The 6000-nt window shown below is 46.9% G+C and overlaps 1 long non-coding RNA gene across 13 annotated transcripts in view; it reads right to left on the bottom strand.

Annotated features, from left to right (window-relative positions):
* Positions 1-238: 238 nt before the first annotated feature.
* The window catches only part of LOC142602307 (uncharacterized), a 47867-nt gene continuing 42105 nt past the window's right edge, over positions 239-6000 (bottom strand). For all 13 annotated transcript variants that reach the window (XR_012835972.1, XR_012835970.1, XR_012835976.1 and 10 more), the window contains 2 exons: positions 5621-5801; positions 239-459 (listed from right to left, as the gene is read on the bottom strand). This is a non-coding gene — a long non-coding RNA (uncharacterized LOC142602307). The remainder of the gene's footprint in view (positions 460-5620; positions 5802-6000) is intronic.

The raw sequence follows: 6000 nt of genomic DNA, 5'->3' as shown, positions 1-6000 counted from the left end.
GCAAGAGCTGAGCTCTGTCTCACAGAAATGATACTCCTTCCCCAGAGCAGCCAATGCTGGAGACCTTGTCTCCCCCTGCTCTCATACCCCAGCCTTGCCATCACCCCTCGGGAAGCTACGCTTCCATCTCTGGCTGTAGCCTTTCCAAAAAAAAAAAAAAAAAAAAAAAAAAAAAAAAAAAAAAAAAAAAGATTAGTCAAACCTCAGGAAAATCCTGATGTTACTTTAGAAGTTGGGATTTCTAAAGAAAAATTTGTGTCATCTTTATTTCACTCATTCCCATGGGTTTTAGGGGGTTTCATACTGAAGCTTACTTGTGAATCCTTCCCCAGGGGGACTGCAGACTCCCCACGAGCTGGGACTTCAGGGCAGACCCCAGACCTGCGAGCCGTGTATTAAAAGCAGGCAGCTCCACAATCCTAGTGACTGCTATGGCTTTCACCCTCATTTTTCCTATTTCTGAAAGAAAAAAAAAAAAAAAGCAAAGAAAAACCCATTAAGTGCTTCCCTTGTTTTTAAAGCAGAAATTCCTAGTTTGACTGCTGACACCATGTGAACCATCTGAACCAGCGGACGGAAGTCTGCCGTGGAGCAAGGGCAGCCGAAGTTCAGGTCTCCCAAAACTAAACCTCACTCCTCCCTCCAGCTCCATGCTCAGCTTGGCTGGGTGGTTGTGCTGGAAGACACTGCTGCAAATGTTCCTTGCATAAATCAGGGCAAGACTTTGCCCCTTTTGTCTGCTGAACAACCGCGCTGACTTTATATAATGTGTGCGTACGCATCTACATCTAGATACACATAACGTGTTAACTCATAATTTCAGTAATCAGGGTCGGATGTGCATGAATAACTCCACTGTGGGTTTTTTTTGCTGGACCAAATACCTGTCCCTGATTTTAAAATAAGAAGTGGAACAATAACGTGAAAACAGGCACGCGCTCTTTACTGATCCTTACCTCCCTGCTGCCGCTGCTTGCGTGCGTGCGCCCTGCTAGCAGCAGCCAGACCTGGATTAGATCTGCATCTCTTCTGATCTCCTTGTATTTTGGTCACGCATTCAGGACAGGAGCAAACGAGGACCGCGCAACAGAACGATGAAGCTCGGTGACTTGCTAACTAGCTCTGGTTTAGTTGCACAGCCATGCCCAACACCCCAGTGGGAACATCTGCACGGAAGCGTGACACACAGCTTTGGCTGCGCTGGTGCCAGATTTGGTTCTGAAATTAAGGTATGGAAGGAAGCTGTAGACTGGATGCAATTTTTATCAATTCTGCAGAAAAACTGATTTTTGCAGACCTTCTTTGAAGGTCTTGAAGATCTCCGCTGAGCCCTGTGGATGCAAGAGGTGGGTGATACAAAGCAGGCCAGAGCAGGGCTGACAAACACATGAAATGCCAAGCTGGGCTGGTTGCAGAGGCAACCAGTGAAACTCCGCATGATGCATCACAAGAGAGATGAGTTTTGCCAAAGGGCTCCAAGAAGCTGAGACAACAGGCCCACAGATACCGTAAAGGAGTTTTTGGGAGAGAAAATTCTGGAGACATGAGAGTTTGGGCAAAATCGTAATGGGGGAATGAATGTAGAGAGATGTTAACTACAAAATAAGAGCTTGTAGTGGTCAGATGGTTAAATTACGGGGAACTTCACAAGGAAGGACAAGCAATTCAAGTCCCCAGTCCTTAAATGGATAAAAATGCTCAGATACATTGGAAGCAACATCAAGACAAATGCAGTCCGCAAGCTCTCATGCAGTCTCTGCCTTGCCATTGATAGATAGCTGTGGGCAAGACGTTCTACCAGCTTCATGAACATCTGGAAGGAACTAGTGTCCAGAGCCACTGCTAAACAAATATGCTATCTGGCTAAATATGTTATCTGTAAATACCTTCATGATACAATCTTGCTGCAGCCATCTAAGGAAAAAATAAGAGACAAAACTGTGACAGCAGAACATGACTGGCACTTCGGGCCTCAGGTAGGTCAGGTTGCCCAAAGCCTTGGGAGGCAGGGCAAAAAATGGCGAGAATAGTTAAAACTAAAATCAGAACAGATCTGCAGCCTTGGGATCCCAAGCAGAGAGAGAGAGAGGATAGCTGCTCCTCTGGCCTCGATGGATTGTTCCCAGGGTGAGGAGTTCTATGGTATATTTGGGTTTTTTCCACTGTCACCTACCAGTCACGGACCCTTGACTGCTCTCCATCGTTAAAGAACAGTCTTTTGAGGCTAAACTGTGCAAATAAACTCCCAGTATAAGATTTTCCAAGTTCCCATTTTAATTTGTTGTACTAATAACATGTCCAAAACATTTGTTAAGCCCTAGGGAGTATCGGAGCAATGTGAGCAATGACAGATTAACCAGCAGAGGTTGGATCCCAGACAATAGTATCTTCTTTTCAAGAAAGATACACTATTTAGGTTAAACTTTATTTATTGGCAGGTAGAGTGAAATTAAGGGGATTTTATAGGGTGCAAAGTCCCCTGCTACTTATCAGATCTATGGCAAATAGTGCTGTTCTTCCCTTGAGCACCATGGGGGCCGGCAGTGGCAAGGGGCATGCTGCAGTCACTACCATCACCGCTTGCGGATCTTGCCCCCGAGAGTAGTCCTCTGCCAGGAACAACATATGGGGATATTTCCATTTTAGGAAGTGAGCTGTTATTTCACCACTTCTGGCCAACGCTGATTTATGCAATTTGACACAGATGAGGGACAGAGCCCTTACACAACGCACTCTACTGTCCACAGCAGATTTTCAGCAGATCTCTCCCCGTCTCCTTTGCACTCAGTGATGGATGCTTAGAGCAGTTACAAACAGAAAGGCAGACGCGAGGACTGATTTTGGAACAATCTTTTTCATAGTCAGAGCAAACAATTATTGCGAAGATGTGAAATACCGCTTTGAATCATTTACTTGCTGGTAAGCAGCATGGCTTTGTTCTGAGCTGCGTAACGTATCACCTAAGCAAGCAATCACAGGGCTCAGCATACAGAGAAACAGTCCTTCAACAGGGACACAAAACTCCCACCCATCCCACCAAAGGCTGAGGGACAGTAAATAACACAACGGCAGGGGTGTGTCGGGGCCACCACCAACATGGGCCTCCAGCGGAGGCACTTCTGCGGAGAGCAATAGCAAGCGGACACGCGACGGCAACGAGAGCGTCAGAGAAACGCTGCTTTTCTTCCCCTCAACAGGGAAGGAAAGATTGCTGCAGCACCAGAAATGGTCTAGCAGAGGATGTGGCTTCCAGGCCACCGGGACCATGAAGTATCTGAAGACTCACCTATCACTTCACACACCGATGGGCAGGCAGCCGTAACGAGCTCCAGAGAGCTCACGTTCAGCCCCAGGCCTATGAGGAAGGAAGAATAAAGGGCTGTAACCATAAAGATCAGGGCTGGTTTGAGGTAGGACATACCGACTTGGCCCAAAGCACACTCAAGAGAGCCGCTTTGATTTCTCTTTGAATGCATTAATGTGCAGAGCGGAAATATCTGGCGTTCAGCTGGGACAACATACAGCACAGCTGGGGACCCTGGAGGAATCTGAGGCTTTCTGAACTGCTTCGAACACTTCCTTCTTTTTCTTTTTTTCTTCCCTTTTCTTTTTTCCTCAAAAGTGTTTCTTTTCCCAGGGAGAGATATTAAGTTCGTGATGTAATAACTGTGGTGAGGGCTGTACTTTAAGTAAACAGGGATGTACGGTCACAGAAATATGAAAAATTATGGGAAAAATATCTTTGTTAAAATTAGCGTCCCCTCACTCAGCATTGTGGAAAACTGATCTTTAAACCCAAACTCTGCCTTCAGGTACACACAACATTAACCAAAATTTGCAAGCCTCATTCATATGCACCCAGATAATTTTGCCTGGCTTAAAGCCATAAGTTTTACATGTTTTACTCTATTCTTGTACAGCATTAAAGCACAAACCAGCTGCTCAGCAGCTAGGCGAGCTACTACCAACCCACAGACGTACCAGGGAAGCAGGGTCACTTTATCCTGCCTTGCCAGTGAGAAGACCCCCTAAGAGGTAAAGACATTGGCGCTTCTGGGACTTCTCACAGATACAACTGGGACTTTTTGCGGTGTAACTGAAGACTAAGTTTGGAGTTTCACAAACCAGGGAAGCACAGGCAGAGGCTCCCCCAGAGTGGGACGAGGGATGTCGAGCTTCCCTGAACACTCATCACCCATCCATTCACCCCAGCAGTGGCTCTTTTCTTTCCAACCTCACTCGCTGAGATCAGGAGCCTAAAAAGAGCCTGAGGAAGCTTCCAATGCTCTTTACTTCTCTGCGCATTGTGCTAAGCTGAGGCTACGGTTCAGTCTTTCTGAACATTCATTTGCTAAGCAAGTGCACCAAGCTCCTTTGAAAAGAGAAATTAAGATAATATAGCATCCTACAAAGTTCCTAGAAGTTAAATGCCCACCTAAGCATGCAGGACTCAGGCAGAGATAAGCAGCCATGCAGGGTGAGTCAGTCTGTCCAAAGATAGGTGGGAGGGATGTATATTTAAGCCAGCCTGCCGTTCCCATGGGAAAACAAACCCCACTTTGCAATTTTTTACATTTTATCTCAACAATACAGTAATTTCCAAATGACATTTGCCCTTTTTTGAAACACGTCCAATGTCTTTGGGAGCCTTCTGGAAGAAAGAGCCTCTACCCACGTAGGCCATGAGTCAGTTGGAAGAAAGGGAAACCCCTTGGACCTGGGGAAGTAACCAGTTCACAAGGGCTGCTCATATGTCTGCAAGAGCTGTAGGCGTCTGCAGGCACAGAAATCCACGCGGGGCTGGAAACAGTGACCAGTTAGGTCCTGAGCCAAACCAGGGCAAGACTTCTTGCTCTGTGAGAGTCTGATCATCACGTCTGTTAGCCGAGGGAGGAATGAGGCAAGAACATCACCAGGATGACAGTGATCTAAATTCCTAGCAAAAGGCACAGAGCCAAAGGAGAGGAAAGAAAGGAGAAAGTCCCCTCAGAGTATATCCCACGTACTATTCTCCCATCAGCAAGTATTCAACTGGACATTCAACAGGCTTGGGGTCAGCTCAGGTTTCCCAATATGCTCTTTTTTATCCCTGAAGAACGCTGCAGGCTTCTCTCAATTCAATCTCCCTTGGCAGAAATTGTAAGTTCAGGTTACATGGAAATAGCAGGATTTGAGGTTTCAGGGCACACAGAAGTTTGCACACAATATGTATTTTGCAGGGCTGACAGCCCACACAGTGCCCGTGCCAAGGTATTTCAGTTAGATACAAGACATTGAGACAAAGCCAAATTTGCAGAGGCGGGCTTTTTTTCCCCCACTAAAGTTCTCCCATTTCTGGATAACCTTGCTGGAGGCCTGAAAAACCTGCAAATGGTCCTGGCGAGGTCACTTCTGGACATTGGGAGCAGGCAGGAAGCAGCAGGGAGCAGTGAGCATTACAGGGGTGCTCTGGGGTTGTGGCTACATGAAATATATCTTTGCCAAGAATTAAGCACATGTCTCCACCACCACTGGTGGTCTCCACACTGACTGGTTATTGAATGACAAGAGGTGGAGAGAGAAACCACAGGGCTGGGTGGGCCATGTGAAATGAAATTTCAGCCACAGTCATCTTCCTTACCTCTGTTTTCCCATCGGGGTGAAAATAAGCATGTAACGGCATCAGCTAATGGCTTCCCACGATGTGCTGGATTAAGCAGGAGTGTGGCGGGTCATTGCTGCTGGGTTCAGATGGGTTCCGTTGCGTGCAGCTCTCCTCATCACTTAAGGCAGATGTCCATCTTGGTGCCACCCATCTGAAACTAGGACAGAGATACAGCTGGTGAAAACCTCGCAGAAGAGAGGAAGCCTGCCCAGTGGGTCAAGTCCTACCCGCTACCAATACACAGGGCAGACATCCCAAAGGCAGGCAGCAGCTCCTCCAGAGAAGAGCCTCACATGCGTGACTCCCATATAAAATGTCCGGGGCATAAGTTTTCTGCAAGACGTGGGGTATTTTGC

Source organism: Balearica regulorum, chromosome 6 (assembly GCF_011004875.1).
Source record: "Balearica regulorum gibbericeps isolate bBalReg1 chromosome 6, bBalReg1.pri, whole genome shotgun sequence".
NCBI classification, from domain to species: domain Eukaryota; kingdom Metazoa; phylum Chordata; class Aves; order Gruiformes; family Gruidae; genus Balearica; species Balearica regulorum.
This window is presented reverse-complemented; position numbering and strand designations above follow the sequence as displayed.